This window comes from Aythya fuligula, chromosome 2 (genome assembly GCF_009819795.1).
Source record: "Aythya fuligula isolate bAytFul2 chromosome 2, bAytFul2.pri, whole genome shotgun sequence".
NCBI classification, from domain to species: Eukaryota; Metazoa; Chordata; class Aves; order Anseriformes; family Anatidae; genus Aythya; species Aythya fuligula.
This window is the reverse complement of record NC_045560.1, coordinates 130,178,190-130,193,273: the sequence shown is the minus strand read 5'-3', so window position 1 is coordinate 130,193,273 and position 15,084 is coordinate 130,178,190. Positions and strand designations below refer to the sequence as shown.

Genomic DNA, 15,084 nt, shown 5'->3' with positions numbered 1-15,084 from the left:
GCAAACCAAATCAACCAAACAGAAACCATCTTCCTTCACAGGTAAGTCCTTGCTTGGCAAGCATCAAATGCAGATGCAGGCTCAGACCTTGAGCCAGCCGCATGTCACATACATATTACTGCAGGATGGAATAGGGGGCTTTGAACTTGTCCTCGGGAAGTAAGAAACTCACCGGGTGTTAGGTCAGTCCCCACATGTGGGTGGAAACGTATAGTAATTGTGCAATTTCCCTAAAACTTCCCCCGAGATCTAAGTTAAAGCGTTCTGCCCTTGCAGCCTTTCCTGCCGTTGCTCTCAGAGCGCCCTGCACTCGGTCCTTGCACTTCTCTGCGCGATGAAAAACGCGGCGATCCCTTCCACTTCAACACCTTCTTCCTACATTAAACACCCCCCCAGGACCTACCCGGAGGTCCTTTTTGTCCTAACACCTGTCCTTCCCAACCACGCTCGCGGAGCAGAAAGGCAAAACAACCATCACCATAATAAAAAATAATGATGATAAAGAATAAGAATAATAAAATTCCTCCTCTCCCTCCCTTCCAGGCTGCCCACCGCGGGGACATGCGCACTCTCCGCGGGCCGCGCTCCGGCCCCCCCCGACCCTCCCGGCGGGCGGAGGAGGAGGAGGAGGAGGAGGAGGAGGAGGAGGAGGAGAAGGAGGGAGGGGAGAGCACCGCGCCGCAACTTGCTGCTGCTCCTCCTCCGTCGCCGCTGCCCGGCCCCTGCGGGCAGCGCTCCGCGGGCTGCAGGCGGCATCCGCGGGGCCGGCGCCTCCTGGTGAGTCGGGGCTGCGGGGGGCTGCGAGGGGCTGCAGGGGGCTCGGGGAGGTGCGGGGGGCTCCGGGAGGCTGCCCCCCTCCCCTGTCCGGGCTCGGCGGCCATTTGGGGGCGAGTTCCCGCAGGATGCGGCCCCGCAGCTGCGGGCACGGCGTTGTGCGGGTGCCCGGCCGCCGGGATGCGCGGCGCTTGCGGGCTTCGCTCGGCTGGGTTTTGGGTCGGGTGACAGAGCCCTCCGGCTCTGCTCCTCCGCTTGGGACCTCTGGAAACACAGGAGGAGGCGACCGGGGTAAAGCTGGGGCCGCTTTTGGAGGCGCGAGGGGCAAAAGGAGCTCGCTGCCGAAAGTTGGGCTGCCCCGGTGTGCCATGCGCTAATGGCCCCAATTAGCTGAATAGAGCGCCGCAGTGATTCGTAGGTGCCTGAACTATAACGCTCTGAGTGATAGAGCTCTTTAACCTTTCTTTCTAATCTGCCCCGCCGAGATTTGGGTTTAAGCAGAGTCATATATCATCTGTGGTGCTGAATGCTTGAGTTGATTGCGTTTGTAAAAGGAGCGGGCTTTGAAATAATACTGAGCCATTAAGCAACAAACGCAGGGAAAGAGTGACAGTGAGAGAGAGCAGAGAGAAAATTCTGGCAGAAGAGATTTTTCCCCTTCCTGTCAGACAGGCTCGATTAACTTTTATCCAGAGTTCTCATTTTATTAAATGAAACTTCAAAAAATAAGCGTGCTGTGTGAAACCAGAAGCAAGTCTTACTTCGTCCTGTTGAAAGTCTGTGTTGCAGGTAAATTATGATTGGAGTCACGTCTGTTAAGAGAATTTGCAAAAACAAGCTCTGCTTAAGATACCTCGTATGTAAATGGAAGTACTTTGTTACTGTGTTTGTTTCCTTTAGATGATACAGAAGCAGAAACTGCAGGGTTTCAGATTTTACATCTTTAACAATGTTATCCTGATAAACATACCTGTGTGTGAGGGGTACAGCTTCATTATAGCAAAAGTGCCTCCCCTTGCTGGAAAAGTGATTTATTCAGCTGTGAGTTTATTTAACAAGGGCCAAATTCTGCAGCCTGTAGCCCAACTCATGTAAGGGGTGAGAGGCTCTTGCTCTTGTCAAAAAAAAATAGTGAGTACAATATGCACAGCATCTTGCAGGCCTGAAGTACAAGAGCAGTTCTATCTTTAACCAGTATTTCAACACAGGATTTCATTAACATAAAATCAATATTCAGGTCAGCAATGAGGATCTGCAACTTTTGAATGAGAAGCTGATCTGAAGGCAGCACGTTGCTTATATGAGTAAAGGTTGTGGGAAGTGACACTCGACGAGCTCATCTATCTCTTATTAAGTTCCTTTTATGAAATGTCACTTAATGAGGAACAAAGGAGGTAATCTATTGCATTTTAAGGCACAGCGCTCCTCAAAAACCTCATTGCCAGGCACTTGAATCTGCCTTTAGATCATGTATTGTATGCAAATGACTACTACTACTAGATAACATACTCTCTAAATCTATCCTACTATTAAAGTTACATTGATTAGAAAGTGGCAACTGGACTTCAAGTCCTAAATAAGAAATGCTTGATAATCTAGAAGTAATTTATATTTTAAGAAGGCTGAGGAATCCACAAGAAATGCACTGAGTTTTCCTTGCTGGCTGTGCAGTGGCATTTAGTTAACGAACACTTTCCTAGGGCAGTGCTGACTTCATTGACAGACAAAGGAGTTAAATCCGTTTATCAGCTCATTGATGCTAATGGTGAAGTGCTGGTGAGTTCAGTGGCTGGAGCAGGACTCACACAGTCCGTCTCCTTCCAGTGGGGATGGAGGTGGAAAATGCAGGGGCTTTTTCACAGTAGTTCCAGTGCTGTATCATTTGTAACTGCAAAATACAATGCAAGAATAAGATTAATAGACCAAGTAGACTGAAAGACATTGTTTAACGTTTAATTGAAACAATAAATCATTCAAAACAGCATGATGCTGTAGGGATGCTGCTGCTTCCGGGTGTTTTGAACCCAGCAGGTGTTGTGACCTGGGTGGGAGCGCTTTGCTGCGGTGCCAGTAGCTCGGCCCCAGCACCTCTCTGCCCAGCCACGGCTCTGCTGGGGTAACTCCCTCGCAAATTAGGGTGTTTGCATCCCAAGGATGCAGGAGCTGTCTTTGCTATCCGTTGCAGTCTGTATATTGTGTATAACGATGCCACAAATGTCTCTTCTGGTGAGGGAGAAGGTTTGGGATGGCTTCTTCCTCAGGCAAAATGCACATTTCTGAGCGTTTGTATCATCAGATATGGCTTATGCTGACTAAAACATGGAAAGGGCAAGCAGTGCACATTCATTTCTGTAGTACTGCTGGTAGTAAACTCTAGACTTTGAATCCACTGCATGTTCGTGAGGACTTGTGGATGTCCTGTAGAAACCCGCTGTATGCGGCAGGAAGCTTAAGCCTGAAGGCTTAAGTCTGAATGTTCAGGTGCAAATTTACTGAAGTTAAGACCCACTTAGTTGCTGTTCCCCCATCTCCATCCTGGTATCTCTCATGCTCTGAATTGATGTGCTCCAGGGCTTCCCTGCAGGTCTCTCAGGGCACATGCTACATCCTGCTTGCCTCGTCCCTGTGTGAGGAACCCCTGTGTGCCAGGCAGGCACCGCTGCGTTGTGCAGACTGCTCATGGACCAGGGTCAGCAGGAACCCCCAGCTGCTCAGCGGCTTCTTCAAGGGCAGAAGCAGCAAACCCCTCTGTAGTTTCACCCTTCTTGTCTTCAGTGGGAAAACATTTTATTTTACAACACTGTCTCCACAGTTACTTAAGCAAACTGTGGCACCGAAGCCAGCAGCATCAGTCAAATCTGACAAGCAGCATGTCCCTCTATGGGAAGGAGCTTGATTCAGCACTGCAGTTTGGGGATTCTGGGAGCATGGGAGAAGGTGGTGGGGGATCCCCTGCAAAAGGGCACCAAGCAGCCAGGTTGTCAGGTGAAAATGAATGACAGGAGGCGTTTCCTCACTTCGTGTGTGTGGTATAACCAAGGTTTAATTAAAACAGTGATGGTAGATTATTAGGGCAGATAAATACTGCCTTGTTACAGCCCTCTTGGGTCGTATGTAAGCAGTATTCGTTTTAGAAAGGATGAATGAACAGTCAGTGTGGAGGATAAAGATCAGCATTGTTAATTGCTCTGGAAGTCTTCCGTGGGAAAGTATCAACTCATGAGGAAAGATACTGTCCATAAATGCCATTTAAATATTTACATAACTCAAGGATAAAATTTCAATATTAAAGGCGTGTGAGTACAAAGCCATGTTTTGGGTCCTGCTGGAGATAAGCAGGACTTGTACAGCTGGGTTTGGTCAGTGGTTAATGTATTGTTTGTGCTGTGTTTCCGAATGCTTTGCTGGCAGTAACCAAGAGCTCTTCTTCAGTGCAACCTGTGAAAAACCTTTAATTGTTCTTGTTTAAGTACTGATTAAAAATTTAGATACTTGGGAGACTACATTTGCTTAAATCCTTGTGCTTCAGATGTGGTTAACTTCTAACTTTCGGTGTTCCGGGGAAAGAAGCATGGAAGTCACCATTATCTAAGCTAGGTGCATGGCGATTGATCATCCACTTACAGTTTGTGGCTGTTGATAAGTCTGCAGGGTAAGAAGGAATTGTTCAGATGGGATTTTTTTTTTTTGTCTTTTTTTGGTCTTTTTTTTTTAACTCTGTTACAAATAATTGGAAATGGTAGGAATGTTCCTGTGCTGATCATTGATTTTGTAGTTCTCGCAAAAGGTGATTTTATTTTATTTTTGTCATTTTCCAGTTCTCAGAATGTGGTACAATGCTTTAAAAAATCTGTCTGCTTTCATGTAAACATGATGAGGGTGAGCCTTTGAAAACATATCTTAGCTGATGTCGATAAACAAACTAGCTTGGCCAGAGTAAATCTTTTCATCTAACTTAAAGAGCCACACTGTAATGAGGTAAATATAGATGTACTTAATGTGCTCCTTTCATCCAAATACATAACAAACCCCTTAAAGTACCGCAAACAAATCTAAAATGGATTTCTAAGTGGCTTTCTTTGTGATACTGGAGCAGTTTAGTCTAGCCAGAATAAGACAGGAGTAGAATTTATTCCTGGAGTCATTGAGGTGCTGAGGGGAGTGCTGGCCTAAATGGGAGGGTGCAGAGAGCATGTGGGAGACCCAGCTCTTCTCCTGAAGTTCTATGAAAAAGGCAGAAAATGCTTGTTCTCAAATGTGTTTTTTTTTGAAAGTGTGGCTTTTGAAAGAAGCCACTGTAAGGTCTGCCTGGAGCTTTTACTTCAGGCTGCATAACAGCAACTCCCTCAGCCTGTCTGCACAGGAGATGTGCTCCAGCCCTCTGAGCATCTTTGTGGTCCTCCCCTGGACTTGCTCTAACTGGTCCATGTCCTTCTTGTGCTGGGGGCCCCAGAGGTGAACACAGCACTCCAGGTGGAGCCTGACAAGAGCAGAGCAGAGGGAGACAATCACCTCCCTCACTCTGCTGGCTACATTTCTTTTGATGCAGCCCAGGATGCAGTTGGCTTTCTGGGCTGCAAGTGCACATTACCAGCTCGTGCTGAGTTTCTTGTCAACCAACACCCTCAGGTCCTTCTCCTCTGAGCTGCTCTCAATAACTCAGTAAATGTGGCCTCGGAGCCACCTTGACACTCACAGAGAGGTATGAGCGGCAGTGTCGATGACGTTGGCAGTACCATGTTGGTTGGAACTTGCAAGAAAGAGGTTTTGAAAAGAACAGTTCAAGAACAATCTGAAGGTGTGACAGAGGGTTTGATTTTCATTTCCAGACTTCCAACATGACTTTTCAATCACATCATTTTAAAATAGATTATTTGCTTACTGTGGAAAGCATGCTTAGCAAATTTAAACATTCGGTTCCATTGTCCTTGCTTCACGAGGAAGACCACCATGTAACATTTGTATTTTCCATATCACAAAAAAAGTCTTTGGATCTTCTGTTTAAAAAATGCAATTAAAAAATATAAAGGGAAGTGTTTTGTTTTGAAAAAGATAAACCCTCTTTTGGAGAAAAAGACCATAGCTTGGTGTTTTCTTTCTAAACAGAAGAAAATCAGCTCTATTTCATTCAATTGTGGAATAAAATTTCATTGAAAGCTGGGTGATATGTTTATAAGATTTTGAAAATTAGACTGTTTAGACAACTATGCTAGCATAATTACAGAAATTTTTCAGGATGACCTTTTTCTTTGCTGAGATGTTGATGAGTAGGAGGTAATATAAAGAATGATTTCTTTGAGTTGGAGGAATGTTGTGAAATAGCTTTGAATCTAGCAGACTCTTGTACTTTAAAAACATATCAGTAATTTACTGATGTCCAGATTCAGCTCACCATTTGACACCATGAGTAGTCAGACATCTAATTTAGCTCGTGTCTGGTTGCTTTGTGCCATGTGTACAGAAGTGAAATGTATTAAAAACTGTTCAGCTTTGGATGTGTTCATCTGGGGATTTACTCATAAATAATTGATAACCCTCTGAAACAAAATCTCTTCATTACTCCTTGGATTGCTCACCTCATCCCTCCCATGCTCATTGTTCTTGTAGACGCAGGGGAAGAAAGAGGCACTGCTTTAATGAAGGTGTACATCAGCCTCCAGTGCTCCTTTCAAAAGGTCACCCACCTAAACAGGGGAAATGAAATGCATGACAACAGATAAACATTTTATTGTCCTGTGGAGAAATGTGGCATTTCAGTGTTTTAGAGGAACCACTTAGCTGTTGTATTTAACACTTCTTTTCATCCTATCATAGGAGCAGTGCTTATGATGAATTATCAAATCAATGAAATGTTTGCATCTAGTGCCCAGCAGGATAGGACATCAAATTAAGGGCTATTTGATGTGCATTACCAATTATAACTGTGATATTTGGGTTTTATCTTTCAAGATTTTACTGCTGTTAAGTATCCTTGCTCAGACTGTTGACTGCAGTGGAGCAAGTCTTTGCTTTGTGAGCAGTGGTTTCTCGGTGGAGTAAGGGTTTGCATGATTGAACTCTTGTTTACCAGACATAGAAGCATACTGATGAATTTCCTTTCTTGTGAAAAATGAAAGCCTTTCTGCTACCCACAGATCTAATAAAATGTATTTGATTTGATCTAACAAAATCTCGTTTTAATGGAAAAAGTGTCTTAATGTAAGTTCATCTTTCTGATGACTTGATTGCTTTAGAGTTATTAGCCAAGGTCTGTAGCAGTCTTTAATGGTGCTAATATTTGCTTGCAGTTTAATAGCCCTAACCAGTGCTAATGTACAGGAAATGTTCAAATCACATAATTAAGAGAACCCTAACAAATATTACAGCTATTTTAATGTGAGGTTTCAGATATTAGTCTTGTTTAATTGAAAGGTGAATGCTGTAAAGGCTTTGTCAGTCTGCTGTTTCAGTATGACAGCACATTCCATGGAGTAAACACAACTCCCAGAGTGCTGATTCCAGCTTTCAGCTTCAGGCAGGAGTCATAGCTCAAACACTTCCATTTTCGCCTGGCAGAAGTGTGCATCTGTGGTGTTATCTGAATTTGTGTCTTCCAAAAAAATACTGGTTTCAATCAAATAAAACAAGAAAAAAAAATTGAAATAGTCACGTTCTGCCTGATACTGGAGAAAAGGAGGCCTTCACTCCTTCTTCTATAAACCAAAAGATTAAGCTTGCTTATAAAGGATTAACAGAGCTCTCTTCTGTTAATTCGTAGTGGTGTAGTCAAAGTGCCTGATTCTACATCAGTGGAAAATCCATTATCAATCAATGGGAATTTTACAGCTGAAGCCAAAGGGATTAGAGGCTCATCATTTGGAAGTGACTGAAGAAGAGAAAGACCTGGATATGCTTGTTGTCACATGGCTGTGAGCCACCACTAGGGTACGGCCACCAAAAATGGCAAAGCAAGTCCTAGGTTGCTTCAGGCAGGTTATTTCAAGAGATGTATGAAAGGACAGGGAGGCAGGGCTGCGCAGAATGTTACCTGGGATGACACTTAGCATCCTTGTTACTCACCTGCAGTAACTCACAAGGCAGAAGGGGTACGCAGAGAAACGCATCTACCATGCACAGAGAAACGCATTGTACCATGGTGAGGAGAATTAATGTGAATTAAGGACCCTGGTTTGAGGAGGTCAGACATCCAGGATTTAGGAAGAGACATGGAGAGTGGCACAGATTTGGGAATGAGGGCTGTGTAGGAGCACTGGTGCCTGCACCATGCTGCTGCTCACTGCCACCCGGGGACATTGTTTTAAGAGACTGGAAAATAAGGGAGAGGCGGGAGGAACTTACTCAGTTTTGAGCATGGCATCCTAGCAAATCACACAGCCTGCAAAAGTTTCTTCTAAATAAATAATTGCTACTTTTCCTTCTAGTAGAGTGTGTGGACCAGTGTTCAGACTATTAGAGCATGCACACCGTGAGAAAAACACGTAGTTCCACACTGCTTTAATCAGGAATATTCATCAAGCACATTCCTAAACGTAATTTTTCTTTCATTTGAAATGCTGTCATTGAGCTTAGTTTAAAAGTAGCTCTGATCCAGAGCCTTGATGTGGACAAAAGTCCCCATGACTTCTGCTGCAGCATTTGGCAGATACATTTCCAAGGGTGGTAATTAATACATCACACACACACACACTCACATACACACAAAAACAACAACAAAAAAAAACTGTTCAGAGTAAAAAATACATTTCATACAGTGATTTGGTAAATGTAAATGTATTGTTTTTATCTGTTATAATAGGCAAGATTGTGTCATTTATTTTGGCAATTACAGAGATTAAATTAATTTCATTTTCCTTTATTCTTGTTAAATGCAAAATAATTGAGCCCACATCATGGAAGGTTGGGGCATTGCTGTTTGTAGCTTCATCATTTATTAATCTAACGCATTAGATAAGAGGCTTTATAGATTTGCTTGCCTAAGGAAAAAGAAGAGGAAAATAGATAAAGGCCAAACTGGATCTGTGTATTCTGCCTCACACTTTGAGGTACTGTCAAACTGTTGCCTCATTTTTATCACGTTTCTGTAAGAAAGAACACTTCCCCTGAACAGCGACCTAATGCTTAAACAGTCTGAATATGCCCAGATTTGGGCAAGCCCTCCCTATCATGCTGCTCACGTAGGGATGTAACGTTGTAATGGGACAGGCAAAATAAACTACAAACAAGCATGCCATAGAAAGGTATGTTTAGTACTATCTTGGCCATCTTAATTGTCTGTCCGAGTTACAGGAGGAAGCCAGAAAACAGTATTGGCCTAATGTAGGCTGTGTTGCCATAATCAGCTCAGAAGTGACAGAAGTGCTCCTTTCTTACCTTGATGTAGCTGGAGGGGGTTTGAAAATTGGATATTTCTCTCTGCCTCTGCAGCTCCAAGTAGCCCTGACACTGCCAGCCACGGATTAGTAAAATAAATCCCTCACGTTGATAGTTAAGTGGAAAGTAAAAAGAACATTTTCAGCTTTTTTTTTTTTTTTTTTTTCCTTTTTTAATGTGTCATTCGTTGGCTGGTACAGTGACCTCCATTTCATGACTCTTGTGATGTGACTTGTCACAGAGCTTTTCTGCGGGGATTAATTCATCACACAAGGGAGTAGTGGCATGTGACATTATGCATATGGACCTGAGGTAAACGGTTGCCTATAGACCTCCTATAATGAATCTGCACTTAAAGTGTTATCTATTCATGCAATTTGACTTTCTGATGTGATTTTCATTCCTTCTTGTTTTATCTCTTCTTTTAGCTACGTCCTTGGTAGTCAAATGAAAGGCGTTTATATAAGCACCTCTTAGTGTTGCCAGTGCAGACAACTTGGAAAAAAATATTCTGTCAATTAAGGACATGAAATTTGCCAATGTATTGGAAAACATTTCTGTGCTAATTATGTAGAGGTATGGTACAGCAGTTCAGTTTTCCAGGGTGTCTTGGTTGGCTGCCTGTCAAATCTTTTAAATTATGGCTCCAGTCAATTTTATTGGCTGAAGTGAAAGCAAGAATTAATTTTTCTTTCCATTCTTAAGATATCACTTCATACTCTTGATTTACATTGCAGCATCAGCTGTGTATTTTAATGTGTGAGTGAACCCTGCAGCCCTTTCTCACTTGTGACTCCTCCTTTAATTATATTTAACATGTCCATCTCATTTCTGAGCCACACACACCAGGAGCTGATTAGAGTTAACAGTCAAATAATATGTGTGGAAAAACGTGATGTCTGTATCTGGTTACATGAGTAAGTTATGGTGTAGGCTGTAACCAGTTAGCATGAACTAATGGATGTTGGTTTTTCAGGTGACTCTGTTAGCATCTTCATGAGCAGTTTTGTTTACAGAGAAGTGCTGGAGAAAGCAAACTAGCCTAGAAGCAGAGCATTGATTTCCCCCCAAAAAAGAGAGGTAGTTATTATACAGAAATTAGCTAAATTATTTACTCAGCAAAGCAGGCAGCCAATAATTCAGCATTTATGCCTTTACTATTTTTTCAGCATTCAGGCACAGTGTGTGCATGTAACGTGGTGCAGTTTGTTCTTGACAGGCACGTTAACATCAGCAGGTTCAGTTAGAGACAGCTAGGGTGGGCTGACAGGAGAGGCCCAGGCTGTGAGACATGTGATGGGACCCCCAAACTCTTGTTTGGTCAACCAACAAAGGAGGGCAGCCTCACCAGAGCTGCCTGGCCACCTGTTTTCCAGCACTGTCAGAGATGCTGGGTAGGGCAGGTCCTGGGGAGGTGACTTTGGGTTTCATTGCCATCCGTGGAGCACAGGGCCTGGAAGTGCTGGAGCCATCCAGCAGTGCAGGATGTGGCTCGATGCAGGAGTGAGGTGGCCCAAAGAGCTGGGTAGAGTCACCCTGGAGCACCACAGCCCTGCAGGTGTGGATCTCATGCTTGGCTGTCTGGGAATCTGGAAACGCTTGGTTGATTTTTGTCACTTTGCTTCTCCCAGCTGTGGGAATTACTGCCATTGGACAGTGGTAAAATTAGTAGGAGTTGTCAGTTTTAATCAGCAACCAATAATATTTTATTCAGGATATACAGGTAGTAACATTTTCTGAAAACTTGTTTTCATTTGTTTTTCTGAACAGGGCAGAAATTATATTTTGCAGTGCTGTGATAATAGGAACAAGAACTTCCAAGGCTTTGCAGCTACTGTGTTCCATGGAGCAAGCTGCACGCTCTGCTCTGCTCTTTTCTATATTAATTTTGAGCTCGTATATTTAATTACACTGATGATTAAGAAACAGTAACAGCTTTAAACAGGAAAGGCTTCCTTTCACTGGAGTCTAGACTAATAGAAATAAATTAAAAAACAACAGTAACAACAAAAACTAATTTCTATGTTTAAGCTATCTGACAACAGATAATAATAAGTTTTCTGAGGTATAACTCTGAAATGTTAGTTTTCATCATTTAATAAAATTCATACACCCTGCAGTTCATCTGTAGCTGACACTTAGAAAGAATGAATTCAGAAAAAATAAGTGTGAAGATAGTTGTGGGTAAATGACCAGAACTGAGAGATTAATACCTTTTTAAACAACTAGGTACCTGGTTTTATTAGTACTCTGGCACCTCTGGTGTGTGTCTCTATCAGGATGATTTTATGCAGGTAGGAGCGAGCTCTTGCAAAAAAATCATTTATTTTAAGTCAATTATTCTTTAAAGAGTGAGGTTTCTGTGACAGGGAGAAGTGCAGTACTGCTTCCTCTCCCTGCAGCTGGTGTTTCAGCCTAAAAGCAGAAGGGTGCTGAAGGCACACGCTGCAAACTTGATTTTTCCTTACCCTTCCATGTCACCCTCTCTAATGGACTTTTATCCCTCAGCTCTGGCAGTGGTGAGGGTTTGATAAAGTAAGGGGTTAACTTCCCAAAGAGTAGCCTGGCAATTTGGTGTGTACCAAACTAAATTAGGGGATGCTGATGCTGCAGGTAGTTCTTGGAGGTGGATGTAGCTAACATGGGAGTTAGGACTGGAGGTAGTTTGTATTCTGACAGGGGTGCCTGGCTTCTGGTGAGCCACTTGTGCCTGTGGCTTGCCCTGGCTGGTCAGTGCTGTGTCCAGGGGATGTCAGCTTCTGCTGCATTACGGACAGTAGCCAGGAACTGTCCCACATCCAAAATTTAAATATGGGAATAACTGGGAACAAGGGGAAGTACCAGGTCCTGTACCTGGGGAGGAACAACTGCAGGCACCAGGAGGTGCTGGGGGCCACGCAGCTGGGACGTAGCTCTGCAGAAAAGGACCTGGTGGTCCTGGTGGGTGACACATTGAGTGCGAGTCAGCAGTGTGCACTTGTGGCAAAGAATTGGTATCCTGACTGTGTTAGGCAAAGCATTGCCAGCAGGTTGAGCGAGGAGATCCTTCCCCTCTTTATGCTCAGCACTGGTGAGGCCACACTTGGAGTGCTGAGTCCAGCTCTCCAGTACAGGAGACACACGGACATACTGGGGAGAGCCCAGCAAAGGGCCATGAAGATGATAAAGGGATGGAGCACCTCAGATATGAGGAGAGGCAGTGAGAGCTGGGACTGTTCAGCCTGGAGAAGAGAAGACCTAGGGGGAATCTCATCAATGTCTATAAATACCCAAAGGAAGGGTGCCTAGAGGTGAGAGCCAAGCTCTTTTCAGTGGAGCCCAGTGACAGGACAAGAGGAATGGGCACCAACTGGAACACAAGAGGTTCCCTCTGAACATCAGGAGGCAATTCTGTACTGTACAGGTGACTGAGCACAGGCTGCCCAGAGGGGTTGTGAAGAATTTCTGTATATCTCCCTGCAGATCATCAGAAGCTTCATGGACATGGTCCAAGGCAACCCTCTCACTCCAGGTGTCTCTGCTTAAGCAGGGGGCTGAAAACATATAATTTCCAGAGGTTACTTCCAACCTCAGGCATCCCATGATTTTGTGGCCACCCCAGCTACTCTCATAAGCAGCTGTGCTGGATGAGTGGTAGGACCACCTATGGGCCATCTTCTGTGCAGACAGACTTTTTTTTTTATAGAGCCTGCTCTTAAATAACAGTTCCCTAGTTTGTTCTTTAAAGACTTTGAAATGATTCTTCACTCTCACCCAGAAAAAGATCTTAATATATTATTGGTACCTCTTGTCTGCTTCTCAGTTCATTCCTGCTTCTTCTCTCTCAGTTTTGAAAACAGAAAATCTCATGTGTGCACATTGGGTTGGTTGTTCAGCAGGGAAGCAGGTTGTCATTTTCTCCTGTTCCTGCAGGGTGTGTACAAAAGAGCAGGATTTTCATCTCTGTTGTGACCACGTATGTGAAAAATAAGCAGAAACCTCATTCTTAGCAGTGACTCGAGTCTGTAAATGTTTATTGTGCAAGTTCCCTGTACAGCTTTTTCTAAGTATTGCTTTTTCTTAAGAGCCCATTTTTACTAGCTGTGTTTGTGCATCACTTGTAGCCAGCATTGTGCCACATTTGTCTCCATGGAATAACAAACTAGGTGGTGAGCTTGGCTGTCGTGCTGATAGCCCGTAAGCAGTATCATAGCCAAGATGCAAGGCGGGAGACTTTTATCAACACAGGCCTACAAAGAGCATTTTTGTTGTAAAACACAAAGGTGTGCCACTGAGTTTGTTTCTTCCTTCTGACAGAGCTAACAGCAGCTTGCAAACAGAACACACAAAATATGCAGCTTTTTACACAAGTGAAAGAAATGGAGATGTTATCAGTGACCTTAGCTTTCTCATTTTGTTTTGCAAGCTAATTTTGTATTAATTGCAGGCACAGCTTTTGTCTTTGTCAATAGGGCAATGGCAGTGGAGTTACCCTTTGACTATTGATGTCCAATTTGTTTTTATCCCCTGACTCTCTATTTGAAGAATAAAGTCTGAAACCTTTTTTATATTAATTTATTATTTGGGATTTTCAAAGTTGGAAAAGAGACTGTTCACTGATATATTGGTGCTGCCTTCTCACTGTAAATAGTATTGCTCAAGTGTGGTCCTTGGTGACTGGGAGACTTTCCAGGTCAGGGATGAAGTTGTTTGAGGTGGAAGAGGAGCAGCCTTAACGCAAGTTGTTTGATTTTCTTGAAGGAGGAGAGTTGCCATTTTAGAAAAGGATGAAATCTAAGCCTTTACTAAGTCCTCCCCAAATTACAGGCACAAGAGCTGTTTAAATTCTGGATGTACCTACAATATCAGAAACTTCCAAAGAGAAATGACTGCGTATATGAAACTGTGGCTAAGACCTTCATGAGATGCAAAATGGGTGATTTTTTTTTTTTTTTCCAAGACTTGAACTGAGAAGTGGACGCAAACTTTGGTAGGAACAAGTTTAACCAAAGGAGGAACAGATACATGTATTTCTTCCTGCAGAAAACAGATTTCGTTTTTTGGTTTTGGTACTTGTAGCCTCTGGTGTGGGAAGAAAAAACACTTGGCAGGATTGGAGTACGTACGGTGTTTTAAGTCATTTTTACATGTTTCGAATGATTAAGAAACAAATCACATTGTTAAAAGAAAAGTCTTCAAAAGTCAACAGGCCAAATGTACTTGACCAATAGCTGTTGATGAGATTTCCATGATAACTGAAGAATATGTGGATTTTAAACACTTCGTAATTTTGTATGTTGATACCCTGTTGTGGTTTCAAAGGGATTATGTATACAAACTCCTCTGTGCAGAGAGGTGGTTGTGTGTATAAAATGACACTTGGTGCTACATTTGCTCTTTATTATATAAGAGATATGTTCATTTTAATTTCATTTGTGTAAAAACTGTACATTCCTAGCACTGAGAAGTATTCTGATGTTTCCCTCTTTTTATTGCAGCAAATTGATGAGGTATACTCTGAATTGATAAGAGCTAATATCTGAAACTAGTAAGAAATTTTATCAGATTTTTTTGACTGTTGTATGTTTGATTTGCCTCATTCATGCACGTGTGGCATGAGCAGTGAACTTGAATATATGCTCTTGTTCCTTTTAGGAAAACTTCCCATTTGCTACACAACGAAAATGCATACTAAGACTTCAAAGAGTTTCAGAAAAGGTCCAAGTTACAGTGTGTGCATATCTATCTTTTAACTTTTAGGGCTTTTTAGACACCGAAGTACCTTTCCCACACACAAATAACAGAAGACTAGTTAAAAATAGGATTAAAGTCAGGAGGAAGAAAATTCATTTCCTCAGACCCTCAGAGTCGGCATGGGAGGCTGCTTGAACACGTTGTAAAAGTCACATAAGGCATCTGCATCTGAATACAAGCAAGCAGAAACAGTGGTCTGCTGAAAGC

The 15,084-nt window shown here is 43.0% G+C and overlaps 1 protein-coding gene across 2 annotated transcripts in view; it reads left to right on the top strand.

The window, feature by feature from the left end:
• Nucleotides 1-673: 673 nt before the first annotated feature.
• Nucleotides 674-15,084, top strand: part of PAG1 (phosphoprotein membrane anchor with glycosphingolipid microdomains 1) — a 102,253-nt gene continuing 87,842 nt past the window's right edge. For both annotated transcript variants that reach the window (XM_032182613.1, XM_032182612.1), the window contains exon 1: nt 674-777. The gene's annotated coding sequence lies outside the window, so the exon portion shown is untranslated. The remainder of the gene's footprint in view (nt 778-15,084) is intronic.